Source organism: Mauremys reevesii, linkage group 16, assembly GCF_016161935.1.
Source record: "Mauremys reevesii isolate NIE-2019 linkage group 16, ASM1616193v1, whole genome shotgun sequence".
Lineage (NCBI taxonomy): Eukaryota > Metazoa > Chordata > Testudines > Geoemydidae > Mauremys > Mauremys reevesii.
The window spans coordinates 27,774,619-27,794,551 of record NC_052638.1 but is presented as its reverse complement, the minus strand read 5'-3'; positions in this window follow the sequence as shown (position 1 = coordinate 27,794,551).

The following is a 19,933-nucleotide window of genomic DNA, read 5'->3' as shown; positions in this document are numbered from 1 at the left end:
TTGAACCAAATCAATTAAAGCAAGTATATTCAAAGAGAAAATGATCATCCGTCTTTAAGTTGTCTCACTACACATAGATCCTGAAGGGAGATTACAAATAAGTGCATTACGTTGCAGCATGGGACAGATTCTGAACTCATTTATGCATGTGCAACCCGCCTGAGTACAGGAGGGTCACATGGCTGCAAGAGAAGTTAAAACATATATAGAGATGCAGTCTACGTAAAAACCAAGTGTAATTCCATCTTTAAACCTCAGTTTCTTGGCTTCTGTTCCTCTGGATCACAGGCTAAGCATTTCTTAAGCACATTTTTTTTAAATGTTACTAGAAATCATTGCTGTGATCAATAGTCTGGATTCCAATGACCAATGGTCACATTTGAACTAACCTGAATGCAGTCTTGGTTCATAAAACTCTCTAGGTGTCAAATAAGATCAAATAAGAACACAAGCAGAAAAACTGTAATTAAAAATGGGAGCATAATCAGACTAAGAAAACTTCAGGCATTTCCTAGCAGCCTGATGTGTACAAGAGGGAATGAATCAGAAGAACTTGCAGCTGCATTTTCAGCACAAAGGAAAGGGCTCTCCTGAACTTGGCAGGAATTTACTTTAGGGTCAGAGTGAGGTACACCTGAGATATAAATTATTCTGATTTGAAGGCTGCAGTTAAATGAAAAATAGAAAATACAACTGGCGGTACCCATGTTTTTGTCTTCCACTATATTCTCCCACAATTGACCTTGAGAATACCTAATATTAGCCTAAGGGTGAAAAGAAACATTCCTATTCACTAGAATCTTTTAATAATAGCTTGTCCTCCTGCTCAATATGCAAGTAGACAGTGCTTTTATAATACCTTCACAGAAGGTGCATTGTTCCTAATGTTAGGCATGCGCTTAGCCCTTTTACTTCATACAGTAGCAAAGACACAGAACATAATACCAATGTCAACCATTGAGTATTCTAATACAATAAATCATACTAGAATGGCATATTACAATATCTTGAAACAATTTTATCTGTCATTCTACATGACCAGTTAGAAAGATACATTTTTTTCAAATTGGAAAAAAATATATATGTTGTTAAATCCAACTGCAAAGTGAATTCTGATTCACCAGACATTTTGTCAAGGAAAAAATGTCTGCAAGCAGTTTGGAGATGGGGTGAAATCAGATTGTTAAAATGTATTTTGTTCACATTTATAAAATGCTACAGCTTGACATTGTCATACATTTGAAAATTCTGGTGCTGATAGATTTGGGAAAGGAGTCAAAGACTTTGCTATGACACTTTCAGCTAATGTGAAGCAACACACGAACCCTAGAATTCTACTGCCCTCTACTGGACCTTTCTGCTCCCTCTACACTGACACAGCAAAACACAAGACTCCTCTGTAGAGTAAAACACAAGACACCTCTTTAGAGTGTATCTTGTAACAGACTGCAGGTCCAGGAAAGTAAGATGAACTTCGCTCTTTCATGGCAACACTGAAAAATTGCAAGCACAGATCTAACACGACTATCATTATGTACTTCTAACTACTAAAACCCTGCATGTTGCATCTATCCTTCCCTTGTGTTTAAAGCATGACTTTTCATTAACATTCCAGAATTGGAGACTACAGCAAAGATGTACAATATAAGCACAACCCATGATGTTTCAGATTATCTTCTGTAAATGCATGCAGCACAACCTGAGAAAATAGAAACCTGAGGAAGACTCCTCTACCTCAGAAGCTAGGAATACAGGCACTAGTCATTGGAACAGTACCAATAAGTCTGACAAAGGATCTTCAAACGAGGAGGATGGTATCTGACAGCTTTACATTTGGTTATAAATTTAGTGGAGACAGGACTTGAAGAGCAGCATCCTTCCCCTAACTATCCACCACTACCTCATAAACATAGCAAAGTTCCAGCCAAACAGTGAGAATAATGTCAGTGCTGAAGATCTGCCTTTCAATGGAATGGGTGGCTGCTTCAGAATTTTTACAAAAATAAGAGAAATTATGTACTGGCCCTAATTTCAAAGATGTAAACCTGCAAATGCATCTGCATGTGCAATTACCATGATTGGTCAGATATTCATTGTAAAGTTAGGTGAACATTTGTGGCTACAATTACTGTGACTGCACTCACAAATCCAGTATTCAAATGAACTACAGCCAAGGAAATCTGGTTTGTGAATTTCATACTGTGAATGTATATTCCTTTTAAAGAGAGAGAGAGAACGAACATAAGAATGGCCCTACTGGGTCAGACCAAAGGTCCATCTAACCCTGTATCGTGTCTTCCGACAGTGGCCAGTGCCAGGTGCCCCAGAGGGAATGAGCAGAACAGGTAATCATCAAGTGATCCATCCCCTGTCATTCATTCCCAGCTTCTGGCAAACAGAGGCTAGGGACACTGTTCCTGCCCACCCTGGCTAATAGCCATTGATGGACCTACCCTCCATGAATTTATCTAGTTCTTTTTTGAACCTTGTTAAGGTCTTGGCCTTCACAACATCCTCTGGCAAGAAGTCCCACAGGTCGACTGTGTGTTGTGTAAAGAAATACTTCCTTTTAATTTCATTTGGTGACCCCTAGTTTTTGTGTTATGAGAAGTAGTAAACAACACTTACTTATCTACTTTCTCTACACCAGTCATGATTTTATAGACCTCAATCATATCTCCCCTTAGCCGTCTCTTTTCCAAGCTGAAAAGTCCCAGTCTTATCAATCCCTCCTCATACAGAAGCTGTTCCATACCCCTAATCATTTCTGTTGCCCTTTTCTGAACTTTTTCCAATTCCAATACATCTCTTTTGAGATGGGGTGACCACATCTGCACACAGTATTCAAGATGTGGGCGTACCATGGATTTATATACAGGCAACATGAGAACCACCTTCAGCTTCTTAGTAGATGAAGTTTGATTACTGATTTAATGTTTGTCTTGTTATTTTTTCCATCCTAAGAGATTCTCTTAAAATATTTTTCTCCCCTCCCCCATCCACATTTTTCTTACTGCACCAAAGGGTTTCTATAGTATAGATCCTGCTTTCCTTGATCACCCTCCCAAGCTAAACAGAGAGAAAGGGGTGCGCCCATAGCATGCTCCCCTCTCTCATCCCGTCTACAGGCATAACATGCAGTTGAAGTTCAGAGGAGGCGTTTAAGGGATGGGAATGAATGGAGTCAGAAATAGCTTCCCTACATGGTACGTTCTACGCAGTGGCTTCCATTTATCCCCTCAGTCATATCTGTGCAACTCAGTCAGGGCAGAATCTGGCCTGCAGAATCATTATTATGGGTGATAATGGATAGGAAAGGCAAAGAGCCCAGCTTTAGCTTCTAGAGCCCAGTCTAACAGCAGCCCTAACAGCTAGAGTAGGGGTCCCCATCTAAATGTGCCCACATCCTGGCCGGCAGTGGAGCATCTGCCGAAATGCTGCTGAATTTCTGCAGCATTTCGGCGGCGATGTCTCTCGATGATGCCGCTTGCCGCCGACAAGTGACGTCATCGAGAGGTGTCACCGCAGAAATGCCACAGAAATTCGGCGGCATTTTGGCGGATGCTCCACTGCCGCCACAGTCCTTTGTCTGGCGCCTGCCAGATGAAAAGGTTGGGGACCACTGAGCTAGAGGAAAAAAAATATTTTTAGGTACAAATTGAGCAAATCTGATCAGAGCAAGAGAGATTCAGCCATGCCAACCACCCATGAACTTCAATGGGAATTCTATGCTCAGAGCAAACTGGGGACATCATGAAAGCATGTGAGCTACTTCAGTGGAACTACTCACATGCATGAAGTTCCTCATGTATAAATGTTGGCAGGATCAGGACCTCGCTCTTTGACACGTGCAATTAAAAGTAATACTTGAGTATCTATTGCAAGTACTCGTATTCATTATTTTGCTCCCCATTGTTCACATTTCATGGCAAGAACTTTGAGCAACACATCCATTTCCCTAACACTTTTGTTCTCTTCCATTTAGAAACATTGATTTCTTTTCCTATGTTTTGAATGGATCTCAAATTAATGAGGTTGTTTTGTTTAACAGCAGTAACAATTTCAACTACCAAAGCACCTTTTCATGCCAAAATATCTTTGTTTGTGCACCAGCATCAACAATTAATGTCAACACAGCTCTGGGAATTGTGTTTGTTAATTAACTGCTGCTGTAGAGCTAGCAGGCAGAGTACAAAACTTGGCATTTCCAAAGGGTGTATAAAACTAATACTTATTGTTTTCCTTTAAAAAAAAAACTACCAATTGGCTAGCAGATTTATTTTCACTTATTATTTCTATTAAGTAATGAAATAGCCATACTTTCAACTAGATATTTAGGGCCAAGTTCTCTGTCCTTCCAGAGCTCTACTCAATACAGGAATGGAGTAGGGGAGAGGCGTCAAAGGTGTCTTTGTGCTTCGCCATATTTTGGAGTCTTCAGAGGCCAATTTACTCCTGGAGCAATTTAGAGCAGCACAAGGGCTGCTCTATGTGTTGTCTGCTTTTAACTGACCCCTAGGAGCTGCTACACTGGCCAAAAAATACATGGAAAGCAGGGGGCTCCAGACATACCCACTTTACACACTTTTGGCATCCCCCATGTACTGGGTGCTGCAGGAGGGGACATGGAGCTCTTCTGGCAGCTGTGCACCTCTTAGGGAGTGCTCCATCTCGGAGGTTCTTAGAGGATTAGCTTAGTTAGTTATACGGACCCGTTAACACTGCTCCAGAGACCTTAGCAGAAAACACTGTCTGGATTCTCAAAACCAGATTATGTTAGTACATAACTTCTAACAACTTTAATGTACCTGAAATGTGAGGCCTGAAACACTGACAACGGCATGTCACATTTTCATCCACTATTTTTCTACGTGGGGGCTGCACAGTAAGTAAATGTTTTGAAATATTTTCGGGACTATAAACTTATCCCTGGTAGCAACCTGCTCCCCACGTCCTGCTGCAGTCATTTTGCTACACCTGAATTCTCAGTTGCTGCAGTAATTGATTCTAGCCATTACCTTAAAACTTTCTCAAGTTTATTCCACATTTACACATGTAGCCATAGTTTAAAAAAAAAAGTCCTCTGTTTCATTGTGCTTTCTCGTGATTATTCTGGAAGGTTCTCAAACTGATCATACTATGCCATTTCCAGAAGTTTTGAGAGTCATGTAACAGATTGCCACTCCTCTCTAAGTAGGAGACTCCAAGGACCAGCATGTTGATCCAAATGAAGACTTTTAAATTAATGTTACAGTGATGTTCTAGGAGGCAGTTCTTGCAGGAGCCATATGCTAATATTCTATCCCCATATTGTATATATTCCCATATTGCAGAGAAGGCTAGAGTGATTTCTCCTCTGCCCCCTAGAGGAGTTCATCACCCCTCTCTCCCCTACTAAACAAATCCTCTCTGCAACACACAAAAATGCTTCTTTGTAATTTCTTTGCTATACGTCAGCTGGTGCCAGGTCTCAGCTACTCAACAGTCCCAATCAGAGCATGCCCTCCCCCCATGAACCACACCCCAAGTCCTCTCACTCTCTTTGTCACACATTCTTTAAATGACTTGAGCTGTACTCTGTGCTATAGCAAAAGTGTTTCTAGAACAAAGTACAATAAAAATATTTCCTTCAAAGTGTGCTCAATATGTTTGTTTGCCAAGTTGTGTTGCCTTCCTCCTGGCTTATGGGAGAGAGAACATAAGAACGGCCATACTGGGTCAGACCAAAGGTCCATCTAGCTGAGTGTCCTGTCTACTGACAGTGGCGAATGCATTTAGATTAAATAAGGAACAAATAAATACATTCTATGGGCACAACCCCTAAACAGACTGAGTTTTTCACAGGCTTGGTGGAGTAGATTTCTGCAGGAGCATCTCCTTAAATTATTGGCAGTTCATCATTGTCAAGATAGGCGATGTCGCATGCTGGAGCCCACAGCTTCTGCAAGCTACACCTCAGTATTAAAAATGAAGGTGGCCATAAGCCACATTGTAGAAATATGTGAGCTGCATTAGTTCTATGAAATGCAAAATGGAAAGGAGGAATGACACAATTTATCTTTGTCAGACATATTGTCCTCATATGGCCCTTACCTCAGCTTAACCTCAAGTGAATGTTAATCTCTAAGGACAACAAAAACAGCCCTGACAGTTATTATTGTACGGAACTGATCATATGGTCCAGAAAGAACAAGACATATTCTGACCTAGTCAATTATTGATTTTCATCATTTAAAACTAACGCACTGCTCTTTCCAGAGCTGTTCATGCCACAAAGCCCTTCTTCAGCACTTCTCTTCTGGTTAAGTCATCAGAGTGGGTACGCTTAGCTACAAAGCCATACACCTGAATGCTTATGATAAAGCACACATTTAAACATTTAGCAAGTGTCATCTTCAATCATCTGCATGGCTCTCAGGAAAGCAAAGTCCAGCAAAAGGGCTTAAAATCCATTATACAGCATATTTCCAATACAAATTATCTTGCTTTGTATCTCAATGACAGCTGCAGTCCTAAATGCAACAACTTGAATTCACTTCTCTCTATTCTAGTTTCACCATTGGTAAAGCAGTGATGCTACTACTTAGCTTACTTTGAAAAGCACATTGAGATGTCTGGATGAAAACTGCTTTATACAACAGTGAAGTAATCTTATTGTGGCCCCTCTGCCATGTAGTAGCAGGTGTTTGGGGCCTTGAAAATTGTCACTGATACTTCCTTCACCAGGAAGCCAGAAATTCCAGGTATATTCTAAGTGTAACTTGTTTTATTTTACACACAGAGACAGTCCTGGAACTGAGGTGGTCACAAACAGCATGTAGGCAATTCCTTTTCTCTGGAATCTCAGCCCAACACCAGTCCTCAGCTCCCAGGGAACAACCCTGTCTTAGAAATGTGCTCCAAACAGAGAACAAGGTAGAGAGAAAATTCCTCTGATCATACAATTCTCTTCCCAGAACCATCCATAACATAACTAAAAAAACCACAACATGTTTTCCCAAGACTGAAAAAATACTTGGAAGACTACATGTAACAGCATCACTTGGTGACATCAACCTGCCCCAACATTATTTTGTGCCACATTTTCAACCACTATTAACGATAGGTGTAAAATAGGAGGCCAGTTTTCAAAAATCAGTCCTACAACAACATAATCTCATTAAAGACCACGGAAAACCCATTTACCACTCTTATAGTTGTCCATTTCCTAGACCTGTGAAACCCTGAAATTATGTAGCTTCCAGATGGTTTTTCCAGATGCTTGAAGGTGGAATTGAACCAACTAACTGTTGGGGACAATTTTAACAGGTCTGTGGAATCATCACTGAAACCCAAAGTCAAACTTCTTGCTACCTGTGGAACCTAAAAATGAACCTTTCAAGACTGAGTTTCAGGTCTTCATTTTGATAAAAGTTTCATAATACTAACTGTTGGCCCCATGGTAGGTCTGCTTAGAAATAACTCCAAAGATGATGCCCTCACACACATGGCAAAGAGTTTTACAAAACTCTTTGATTTCATTTTCAGTGCTGACTGTGAGATATTGAACAGAGGTTTAATCTCTCTCTGAACGATCTCAAATCTTAAAGTGGAACTTCAGAGTCTATGAAACTAGATGAGCTGAAAACAGGAAAAAAATTAATTGCACAAACCAGCACATTTAGCATAGCTCTACTAGGTATCCCTACAAAGAAAAATGCCCACAGACCTGTGAGTAGAGAGGCCACACATGAAACTTGCATCTCAACTTCACGGCAGAAAACTCTTAACTGAAGAAATGTTTTTCGAAGCTATTCCTAGCTGTACTGCCTTCAAAAGACAGTGAAGGAAACTCTTGGTTGACTTACACCTAGGACATAAGTCAATGCAGAATTTCACCCTTTAATTTTAGGAATGACATCAGTGTGCATAGGTCAAAGGTATGTATACATTTGATGAAGGAACAGAAAATACTTCATGTCGATTTACTTTGGCTCCCTTTTTTTCTGTTTTTGTTTCCTTAACATGTTGTTTTTTTTCCCTCCATCCTCACTCTATTTTGAAAATTGATCATCTGGCCTTCTGTCAGATATGCTGATATATTTATTGCTACCATAGCCTCTAAATAGCAATATGTATTCAGTACATTTGTTTTCCTTTTTCATAAAACAGATTTTCCCAACACGTTCTGATCCTAATTTGTTTAGATTATATTCTCTTGTTCTATTTTCTTTTCAAACCTAAGACTTTGCTCAAATGCTTTCTTCCCCTGTATCAATTGGTTAACATAAAAAAAATCCATTTGGTCAGCATGAATTCCTTCTTCCATTAGCAACAAAAAAGCCTGACTTTCTCAGCCTGAGAACTGTAATCTTCTGAAATGTTGTGAACTCTTTGGGCCCTGCTCAGCACCACTTCAAAGGAAAGGCTCTCAACACTACACATTGTATAGTCCCAAATGATTCTTACAGTTTATGGGCTCCGCCATTGTATGGGCCTGATTTGCTGCTGTGTGAGTTTGATTTTACAGCATTGTAAGTCCCTTGAAGCCAACTGGATTAATGCAGTAGTGAATCAGACCCTGTGTGTTTACTTAGATCCAAATTCTGCTCTCAGCTTCATGTGGATGGCTGCCATTGAAGTTATGGGAGCCATGTATGTATACAAAGGAAGACCTTGAACCTTAGAGTTCTTTGCCAATCATGTCCTCTGTTCAGTCCTAAGAACGGGTTGTCTATGTAGAAATACAGCATTTGCTGGTTCAGATATTCCTGTTTCAGACTTTAGGCGCTTGATTTTCAGTGGGGCTTTAACAGATCATCCATCTATGCATGTGTAATTTGGCACATGCATTTGTGTGTACATGTCTGGTGGACTAGGTATGTATATGCCAATATATGCATAGGTGAAGGAGTCTCTTCAATAAGAATTAGCTTTGATTACATGTGCACATAGATGTGTGCATATGAACAAATTGGAGGATGGGAGATCATGCTATTTGATTTTTTTCTGACCTTAAATATTTTAAGAACATTTTTCTTATTAACAGAGACAAGCAGAGGATTAGCATGTACCATCCTGAATCAACTCAAATATTGGTTCTAACTCACTCTGATCCACCACTCTCTCTATCTTGGGTTTTCATCTAACTATAACCAAATGGTGGACACTGAAGTTCTCTCTTTAGTTCATAGTATTCAGTCAGTATTTTTACACTCCTGGCTTTTTGAGAAACTTCCTAGTTGTGATTGGAAAGCATGTATAGTATTTTAACAATGGAGGAGACCAAAAAAAAAGAAAAAAAAGAGGACCTGACACACATAAGCAACTTACTCATTCTAGAGTCTCTCTCATTTTTTGAATCTTTGAAAATTGAGTGCAGACGTTAATGCTCCCTCAGGCAGCTTTAACTCGCATAGCTAGCATTTTCTCAGCAGGTTAGAGTGCCTCATTGACCTTGGCAACATTACCGGGATCATATTTTCAGCTGGATGAACATCTCTTGAACAATTTCTCTAATGCACTGGGTAAAACCATGATTTCTTTAAATAACAGCTTGCATCTCTTCTCTTTCCAGTGATAGCATTTTTTCTTCAGGCATACTGGTTGTAACCATGCCATGAAAAATCCATTTTCATTCATATTCGGGATTCTTTGCATCTTATCTAAGAATAAAGCACAGAAAATTATTACACCTATCTTCTTAAAGGCAATACCAAGGCTTATATTAAGGAGTAAGAACTTCTCCTGTCTTCACATTTCTAGCTCAATTGTCTTCAACCTAAATCTGTGGACCCAAACTGAGCTGATTACTGCTGAAGACTTGGATACGGCACCTTTCAGATAATGTTCCTGATTCTGTCACTTGCACTAATAGCCCAGTTCAGTTTCAGCAAGCTGCTCAAATCAGCCAGCCAGAAGGACTGATGGGCAATAATGATATTTGTATTGGAGGAAACAGATGCAATCCTGGGAACCAATTGCATATTGCTGGTACTTGAGACCATGGGTGTCTCATATTTTCCCTAGTCACTTCATATGGATGTTAAAAAGGATGGCTTGACTTCAGTGCATTTTAGATCATACCCAGAGAGCAAAGATGATGTCTGGGGTGATATGGAGGCAGCTGAGTAGGCACAGTAAATGCTGACTTACCAAATGAGATCAAGTGTAAATGAACCACAGAATCTCTTCAGAACGCTGTCATGTTCTTCTGAATAATATAGACGGCTGCAACATACCCTTGTAAATTTCAATACCTTGCAATAATTTGGGCAACACCACATTGGCCAGCATAAGCTTCTTTTCCCACTCCCTAGGTCTCTGGTAAATACAGTTTAAAAGATCATTTCCCCTTCAGATCTCTATTCAATTTACTTCAAATTATAGAGGAAATTCAGATTTACAGTGTAATGTAGAAATGACTCTGAAATTATCTAGCAAATGTAAAATGGGAAATCTTTCTATCTATAAACAAGGCAATGTTCCTCTTAAATATGTGCTGTTGTTTCCTTAACTACGAAAAAAGCTGAAGTCATTATCTGTTACAATGAGATTACAACTTTCTAAATAGCTAAATTAGTTTAAATTGCCATTCTTAAGGGGCTATTTTTAAGCTTTAAAGGTATATACAATTTTAACAGTTGACGATAGTCTCTGCTTTTAGGTGGCTGCTTCTTGTGTTTATCCAGCCCAGTTTATCATTCCCTTTGAGTAAAATGTCAGCCTGCTGACTTCTTTTCTTTTTATCACCCCTATGACTATCTTGCAAAATTTTGCAGATCAGATCAAGCCAACACTTTGTACTTCCAAAGAGCTCTTGCAGTATTAAATAAGTAGAGATGTAGGTATTATTAATTCATTCATGGCTGGAGTTGTGGATCCATTTTCAGTTAGCACTTCAAGTCGATGGAAGTCATGCAGCTAAAATCCTGCTCACTGCTTTGAAAGCATACAGCATCCCATAGTCTGAATTACTTTGGCTGTTTGCCAGTCATTTTAAATAAAGGAAAACAGCTGAATATATTACTACTCTAAATCTTGTGAGCATAATTTATTTCACTTAAACACAATGTAGCCTGTGTTCTATTCCATTTTCTAAGGCTACGAATATTTTTAAATACTAACCCATATGTAAGACGGGGCCTGAAGTACTATATCACAGCATCATACAGATGAGCTGTAATGGAATTTGAGACCTAGACTATAGGCTTAACAGATTGTTGCATATTTAAAGAGACCAGGTGGGTGAGATATATATTTTATTGGGCCAACTTCATTGGTGAAAGGGACAAGCTTTTGAGTTTACAGAAAGTTCAGACCTGGAAGAGAGCACTGTGGAAGCACAGAAGCTTGTTTCTTGCCGTCAGAAGTTGGTCCAGTAAAACATATTACCTCACCCACCTTGTCTCTCTAATATCCTGGGAGCAACACAGCTACAACACTGCAAACAATATTGCACATTTAGTTATTAAGGAGTTTGTAAAGCTTCAAAATTCTTAACAAGCTATAGTATAATGAGTAAGAGGAAATGGTATTTCATTGTCCCTTTTATTTGCATACACACTAATCAGTTGGATGATAGGATATATAAATAATCTATTTTCCTGTACATTCATTTAATTATTAGCACTCTACAGTATTTTTCCTGCTTCAGTTAAATTTGCTGATTTGCATATTAGTTATGTATTTGTGATTCTTTTTTTAATAACTGTCCCCCCCATATTCCACGTTTCCCCCATTTTTTCAGTTTCAACAGTTCAACTCAAAAGACAACCATACAGCAGTTTCAAATGGGCTTCTTCTCTACTTACTAGCTAAGTAGCCAACGGAGGCTATTTTGTTTGAGGTTCTAAACAGTAAAGTAAAAAAGCCACTAAGAATTGTGCATATTGCATTTATACCCAGGCATGATTTCTTTGCATAACAGATTAGCTTGCATTTCCAATATGTTTATTTCTTAATAAAACACAATAGCTTGTCTCTGGCATTTATTTCCTTAAAACACAAATTAGGAATGAAATAAAGTAAATAATTTTTTGTTTATATGCATCATATCTTGAGGCATAGGCATCATTTCCATGGAAATTACAGTGTATTTAAATCAACATTTGCTTACAAACTATATTAATTTCTAACTAAATAGCTGATTTGATATGCAGCACAAAGTATTGATTGCCATATGTGCATTGTCTTGGTATATCTGCCATTTCCTCCACAAAGGAGGGCACCATTATTCCCATTCTACAGATAGGGAAAACAGGCATAGAGCAGTGTGACTTGCCCAGCACATGCCAGGTCAGCTGAAGAATACAAAAGCCAAATTCTTATTCTCTTTACCTTCACCTCTCCAGACTGGGCAAAGGTAGTCATTTTTCCACCTCTGTTCTGGCCAGCCAGCTCACAGCTGTTCACATAGGTTACTCAAGCCAGGAGTCCAAGTCATCCAAATCCAATTAGGGGAGGGTACAGAGTAGCCTCTGGTAAGTGAGAAGATTCCACAGTAAAACACAGAGTGTGTAATCTGGCCCCAACAGGTGGGAGAGTCAATAGTTGTGTCCTGCTGTTCACCTCCTGGCTGCAATTTCTAGGGTAACTCAAAACCAAAATGTTACTCCTAATTCACATATTAGCATCATTGTTTGTATCACAGTAGCCCTTCAAGTCCCACACTGGGCTTGGGGTTCCATTGTGTTAGGCACGGTCACAGGTAAGCGATTTGTTCTGGTAACTACACCCATCATCACTATAAAATGGACAATTACCATACACTGATCTCTCAAATACCACCACATATCCTTAAACTAGAGAAATGCTAAAGGAATTCATGTATACAATCTGCTAAGGGCTGACTTTATACATTAGTCACCGTTATTATTGGTTTGCGGATGATAATATAAAGATGCTGCAACGTTTATTTGCACTAAAATAAGAGAGATGGGCTGCAGCCAAAGTCACAGAACGTCGTTCAGAAAGTACTCTGATACGCTGCAAAACATGGCATTGTCATTCCTAAACACAGCTGCATGAGTCAGACCAGCAGCAGGGTCTGGGGTGGTGAATGCAGAGCCTCCCAGCCCCCAGTGGAACAACTAGCCCCCTCATCTTTCCCATCGCCTCAGTTGGACCAGCAGTAGCCACTCCAGGGAACCAAGCCCAAGGTGAAAATCCCTTCCCCCCGCCATCGCATGGAGCTGTAGCAGTGGGACAGTGCCTACGGAGCTCTGACATCATCAGCTTTTTAGCAAAACCTCCAGGCTGCTTTGACCATTCTCTCAATGAGAAACAGGCCAGGAGGGAGAAGTTGTTGTAATATAGCCCCTGGTGTCCTCTTGGTTCCTTACTCAGGGCTTGCGGCAAATTCCACAATTTAGCCCTCAAATAAACAAAGAACAATTCCATACTGACGTGACACAGAGGAAATTATGCAGTGAATATCCAAACCAACTATATTTGTCACTCAGTGATATGTGAACTCTGACAGAATAATGTGTGATGTTGAGTGCCAATAACTGATGTTAATAAGCTTTTCCGTGCTAGCTATTGCATCTATTGGTTGCTAGGCAAACCTTTAGATCTGTGCATTAAGTTAGAATGTAGAGGTAGGAAAAGCTTCATGAAGAGGCAAGAGAGCTGTTGAAAAATTAACAAATTAAAAAAGGTAAAAATGTGCCAGTTTTGGCTAGATTCTGCCATCTTTATTGACATTGAGTAGTACCTTATTCTGCAAGCCATCCCATTAGTTTCAGTGGGGTTACTCATGGAGTAAGATACTATTCTATGTGAGTAAACTTATCAGAATCTGTCCTTTAGTGTCTGACAAGTGCTTACTGCAGTGCATATACTTAATATTTTTTATATATAATGAGGCTTCATTCGTATCTTTGATTTTCAGTGCAGATCTAAACCCCACATAAATACATACTATCTACCTGGGAGCATTTGTTTCAGGAATCACACTTTTACAAGATGTTTATATAGATGCAGTTTTATGCCTTTAATGGAGCATCTATAAAGAGCCAGAGTATAAAACAAAGATTTGTAATTAAAATTTGAGATGGAAGCTGCTTTTACAGCAAATTTAAACTAGGACTGGCTTCCCTGGCATCAGAACTGCAACACTGCAGTTACTGTGACCTTGAGAGGAAACTGCAGAGACGAGCCAGCTGGTAGGGGCAGAAGCAGCCAAAGCAAATACAGCTGTACTGGGGAGTGGGGTGAAATGGGCATGCTTGGGGCTACCCCTCACTTCCCCCATAGCACCTGGCTGGACACAGAACTGTGCAAGGGAGACAGACAGACACACACACGCTTTGGGGGCACTAGGAACCAGGTGGTTCCTCTCCTCCTTCTCCACATGAAGCTTTGGGATAAAACTTTCAGAGAGGAGACAGCCAGAGACTCCAGCAGAAACAGCCAAAGCAGGGCCCTTTGGACATTCAGAGAACTTTCTTCAGTTGTGGCTGGAACTTCTGGCCTTGTGCTGATCGGCTGTTTGCTCCAAGATTCCACCTCCCTTAGTCTCTTCGCCTCAGCTTCATTCCACACCCGCCCCTCTTCCCCTGTCCTGTCTCCTCACTTCTCTTCCATACTCCATTTATCCCCCACTAAACCTAGCCTGCTAGAAAAATCCTAGAACTAATTTGACATTTGCAACCATCATACTGTTCACTCTGCAGGCGTGTTGCACTTCTTCCCCCATCCTGTGTCTGTCTTGTCTATTTAGAATGCAAGCTCTTTGGGGCAAGGACCATCTACTATTCTGTTTGTACAGTGGCTAGCACAAGGGGGCTGACTGCCCCTTAGGCACTACTGTCGTAAATATTAATAATTATAATAATAGAGTTACAGGGCTGAATTCTCCTGTTGATTTCAAGGGGCTCAGAATTAAGTCTGCAATACCATACGTACACTAATAATGCTATATATTTTCTAGAAAAATGTGGTGGAAAGGGACTCATGATATTTTTATATTTTCATTTTAATAATTTTAATAATCAACAATAATATAGTATTATGGAGCCTTCCCAAGTTCCATACTGAATGGCATTGTATCTGCTTATGATAGGGACAAGGCTGAATTCTCCCATTTCCTCTCCATTTTCAACCTTCTCTAATATTCTTATTTATGCTGTTTAATGCGTATTTCAAGCAAACACCAGTGTTTCTCAGGATTTAAACTGAACCAGAGGGGAAAATATATGGGTAGCATTCAATCCTAATGAAACCCGTTTTGCAGAACAACAACAAAGCATCTGGTAACTTCTCCAGATTTTTCACAGGAAAACAAATGAAAACAAGTGTTTTATGGAATTTGGAAGCACACATGAATGTTGCTGTTAGCCAGCATGTGCCTAAGTGCACATCATCCTCTAGTGAGGCGAGGGGTGGGGGGTAAGATGTTCTCAGAACGTTCTCACTAAATCTCTGGAAAATGTGCAATCAGGCTATTTCACTGAGCAGATCCGGCCCAGGAACATAATCTCACTGCTAATGAACTCAATAGCAACAGAATACAGACCCTAGATGTATTTGGAGATTTGCCCAGTGAAGCGTATGGCAGAGCAAAAGAAAGGGTTAATCATTTATGTCATCAACCTTCATGAGACACACAGCTCAAATACTAACAGATTGTGTTGCTGTTGTGAATAATGCTTGTAGTCCAGGAGCTCCTGTTTTTCAATATACTGATGCAATTTATTGTTTTTAACTTGTCCCCGAAATTTAACTTCATATCCTATTACTCTTGCCAAGCACAAACTGATTAATTCTATATGACTGAAATCTAGTGCATCAAAATATATTTTCCAGACACTGTTTTTGTCTTATTACTGAAGAACTTGTAACTGTTCACAAAATGTTATAGTTAAACAGCAGCGTGAATTATGTAACTGATAAACATTGGGCCAAATTATCTGCTGAGCCACCGATTCACACCAGCTGAAGATCTCTCTCAAAAGTGGCATAAGAACTAGAAAAGTGAGAGATGATTTATACTAGGGCTGGAGTAAATCTAGCGGCTGTAAAGGGTGTGGCTTCACAGAATGGAATATGGCCAGCACAGGTACAATAAATGCTATGCAATTGCAGTAGCGTAACATACAGGGTCTTTTAAGGTGAGCGTAAGGAGCTGCAAAGCACTTTCACAGCATCAGGCCAAAAGCAATTTCAGCATGGCCCAATCTGCTACCATATAACAACCAACTAATAAAGGCATTTCTCAAACAAAAAGCAAGCAAGTTCTGCTAGGCTGGCATAGTACCATGCAGTAAAGTTTTAGAAAGCTGTTTTCCATGTAGTATACAGCATCCTCACAAGCCTTTGTCATAGTATTAACAGTGCATGTGATACGTTGTTAGAGCACAAAATTAACAACTTGAGGTCTGTCAGCAGAACACAGTCTCACATTAGCAATCAGTAGGACGCTTGGACAGCCGACTGCAATTCAGCTCCCTGCATGCACAGTGGCACATATAATACGCCACAACTTATGCTGCAAGTTTAGTTTGCACATGAATTGCCTACAGTCTTCACATCTTTCAGAGGCACAACTTACACATTCGTAACAGACTCGATCCTGTTGGTGCAGGGAGGAACAAACTGTCAGCCAGTCTCTTATTGATTTCAATGGGGTTTGGTGTAAAACGCCTGTGTGAACATGGGCAATATTTGTCTTTAGGCACAGTGATGAACATAAGCTGCACCTCCCTAGGAATAACCCCAGGAGGCATTGTGCCTCAGACATAACTCATTGAGGCACTATTCCCTCCTGGCTTTCCCCTTGCTCAGGGAGGGAGAGTAATTTGCAGCTAGTCTACAGCAGCAGGAAATTACTAGTTCTCCATCCACCACCACATTCCCCCTCCGGTGCAATGGCTGGTGCACTGGGGTGCTCTGACCATTCCCTACCGTCGCTCCGGGCACGTGAGCTCATTCCTGAACACCCAGAGTCAAGGTCTGGGTAGCCCATGCAGAAATAGAAGGAGATGCTTATTTGCCCTTACTCCCTGCCCAGGTCTATAGTCCAAGTAGCAATCTAGCCATAAACTTCTTTTACCTTCAGTTTCCCTATCTGTTAAATGGGTACATACAGTAATAGGTATATAACTTCAGTGTGTTGTGAAATACAGTTAACTTGTGTTCGAAAAGTGCTATGAAGTCTTTGGATGAAAGATGCTATAGAAGTGCCAACTTATTATTCAGCATTAGTTGCAGTAATATTAACAAGCGGCCAGAAGTGGGATCTGGTGTATAAATATCCTCGCCGGACAGAAAAAGTATGACTGTTTTGTATTTCAATTATAACCATGTAAGGCTCTAAAAGTATACATTATATCAAAGAATCCTAAAATGTAGACTAGATAAGACTAATTTAACATATTTAAGTATTTTAAAGTTAGCCAATATTAGCCAATAAAGCAGGCAACATTTAGGTATGACAAGCTATTCAATAGAGTAGAAATTTTAAAGAACCTAAGTAAAATAGGAGCTTAAATCACGAGGTGCCTACGTACCTTAGAAAATCTGGCCCTTAGAAGCCTAAATCCCATTAACTTTCAAAGAGACTTAAGTTCTTAAGTGTCTAAGACCCAGATTTTTGAAAGGTATTTAGGCATTGCTGTGCACCACATTGCAATGTCTACCTGATTTAGGAGCCTAGATATTTTCAAAACTGATTTAGGCATTTAGGAGCCTAAAACCCATCAACTGTCAATAAGATTTAGAGTTAAGTGCCAAAATCACTTGTGAAAATTATGTTTAGGCTCCTAAATCAGGTAGACATTGCAACACTGAGCACAGCAATGCCTAAATATCTTTCAAAATCTGGGCCTAGTCACCTTTGAGCCTTTCATCCCTTGTCCCACACTAGCCTTTTGAAAAATCAAGTACATAATGTCTGAACTTGCCTACTTCAAGCAAGAATTAATAACAGTGCAACAAGAGTCACTGTTCTGATTCTCCTTTTAAACGGTCAGAGAGGCCCAGCTGCTGCACTACCTTCGGTAATTGGCATCTTTATTTTACAAACAGTGCTATAGACAGTTTTGTCCCCTTTGATCCCTCTGTAATACAAACTAGGTTCACTAATCAAGGCTATTCCTCCTTTGTTTGCCCTTCAGATCTTGCAGAGAGCTTCTTCCTGCTGGATTTTGTTATGTACATCGCATGTGTAATACACCAATTGTTACAGAGAGATTTTGTCCTGATTCCCTAAGAAAGCATTATAGCTGTTCTGCTACAGACACCATAATATACAAAAATTGCAAATCTATTAAACAGATGTTTTACCATTCCTGAGCCCATTGGATTTAAATATACAGCACAAAAACATGTAGTAGCTTGGCTACTATAAAGAATATGACTTGAAAGCTTGCAACGCAATCAAGCATCCCAGGAAGGCCAGGGTATATATGGAAATATAGGAAAGTCATAAACCTTTGGAGATTATGATAGGAGGGACTGGTAGCCTCTTATTAAGGTTGTTCAACAGTTCCCATTATAAGACCCTTATAACTTTACCAAAGTTTCATCTGTTCAGACTGAAATTTTCCATGCCAGGTCTACCTCAGGCTGAATGTTTGTGAAAAATTCAACCCAAATGGTTCAGCCGTTTCTGAGAACGAAGCTAGGCAAACAACTATTGTTTTAAATTTTCAAATCTTTAAAAGATTCTGGTGACCTTTCCTTTGAAATGTTCTAACAATCCCATGCTTTAGAGCACGTTCTTGAATTTTGATAAGGATGGGCTTTGCATCAGCAATGTGCCTTTTGCAGTACCTGTGAAAATCCACCCAAATTGGGCCCACTTTAAGCCTTTGGAGGGAAAAAATCAATTTGCAAGTCTCTACCAGGCATGTGCTAGATCTTTGAAATGAAATTTCTCTAAGATTCTGTCCACACCGGACATGCTCAGAGCACGACTTTCTCTGCTGCAGTGCACCTCGGAGTTGCTGCAGTCTTGCTGGAGCTAGGCACTGGAATGGATAGCAAGGAGCCTGTCACTCCTGTGTTCTCAGTCACACACACCACTAGGCCCAGACAATATGGAGGAGGAAGCTGCCTGATTCTAATGCAGGAGGGACAAGAGTTAGGGATGGGGACAGTAGACTGGGACAAGAAGCCTATGGGGATTGCTTTATATTCCTCCCATTTTACTTAGCAAATACAGGTTTTGTGACAATATTGGTGATGAGTGCAGTATAAAAACCAGACAGCTATTGACAGAGTGTATGCTCTGATTACATGCTGTCATCTACCCATCCATTTCATTGTTAACAACTGCACGGGGTACTAGCATGGGTGGTGGGTATAATAGGCCAGGGGACGCTAACCCAGGCCATGGCTCTGCCCAAGCTCTGCCCCAAGGCCCCACCCTCACTCCCCTCTCCCCCAAAGCTGGCGGCCTGGAGCTCTGGGCTCAGCCAACCAGTGGCCCAGGCTGGTGCTCAGGGCCAGCCATCAGCCCAGTGCTCAAAGCGGCTGGGGCAGATGGCCCAGTGCTCAGTGCGGCTTGGGCAGGCAGGCCGGTGCTCAGGGCAATTCTGCCAGGGTTCCTCCGGCCATGGGGCGGGGAGGCTCTAGGCTTCAGCAGGTGAGGGGGGCAGAAGGGGCAGGGTAGAGATGGGGCTGGGGGACTGGCCTCCCCAAAGGTGGGGTTCACGCATCGCCCCTGAGTACTATTTATCTGACCAATTTCTCAGACACAGCCTCAACTTCTGTGCCTAAAATTAAACCTCCAATCGGTTACCCCCATGTTAACCTCACATTTACACACAGAGGGTTAGATCCCAAGCTAATGTCAATAATAGGCATAAATCCACTGATTACAACGGTGCTGCACACCAGCTTAGGATCTGGTGCAGAAATGGGCCAGTTAAGTACCCAGCTACATGCTTAGCAGGTGCAAACCCAGATTGGATGCATGTTGCCCAGGACCGGTGTAACCACTAGGTGA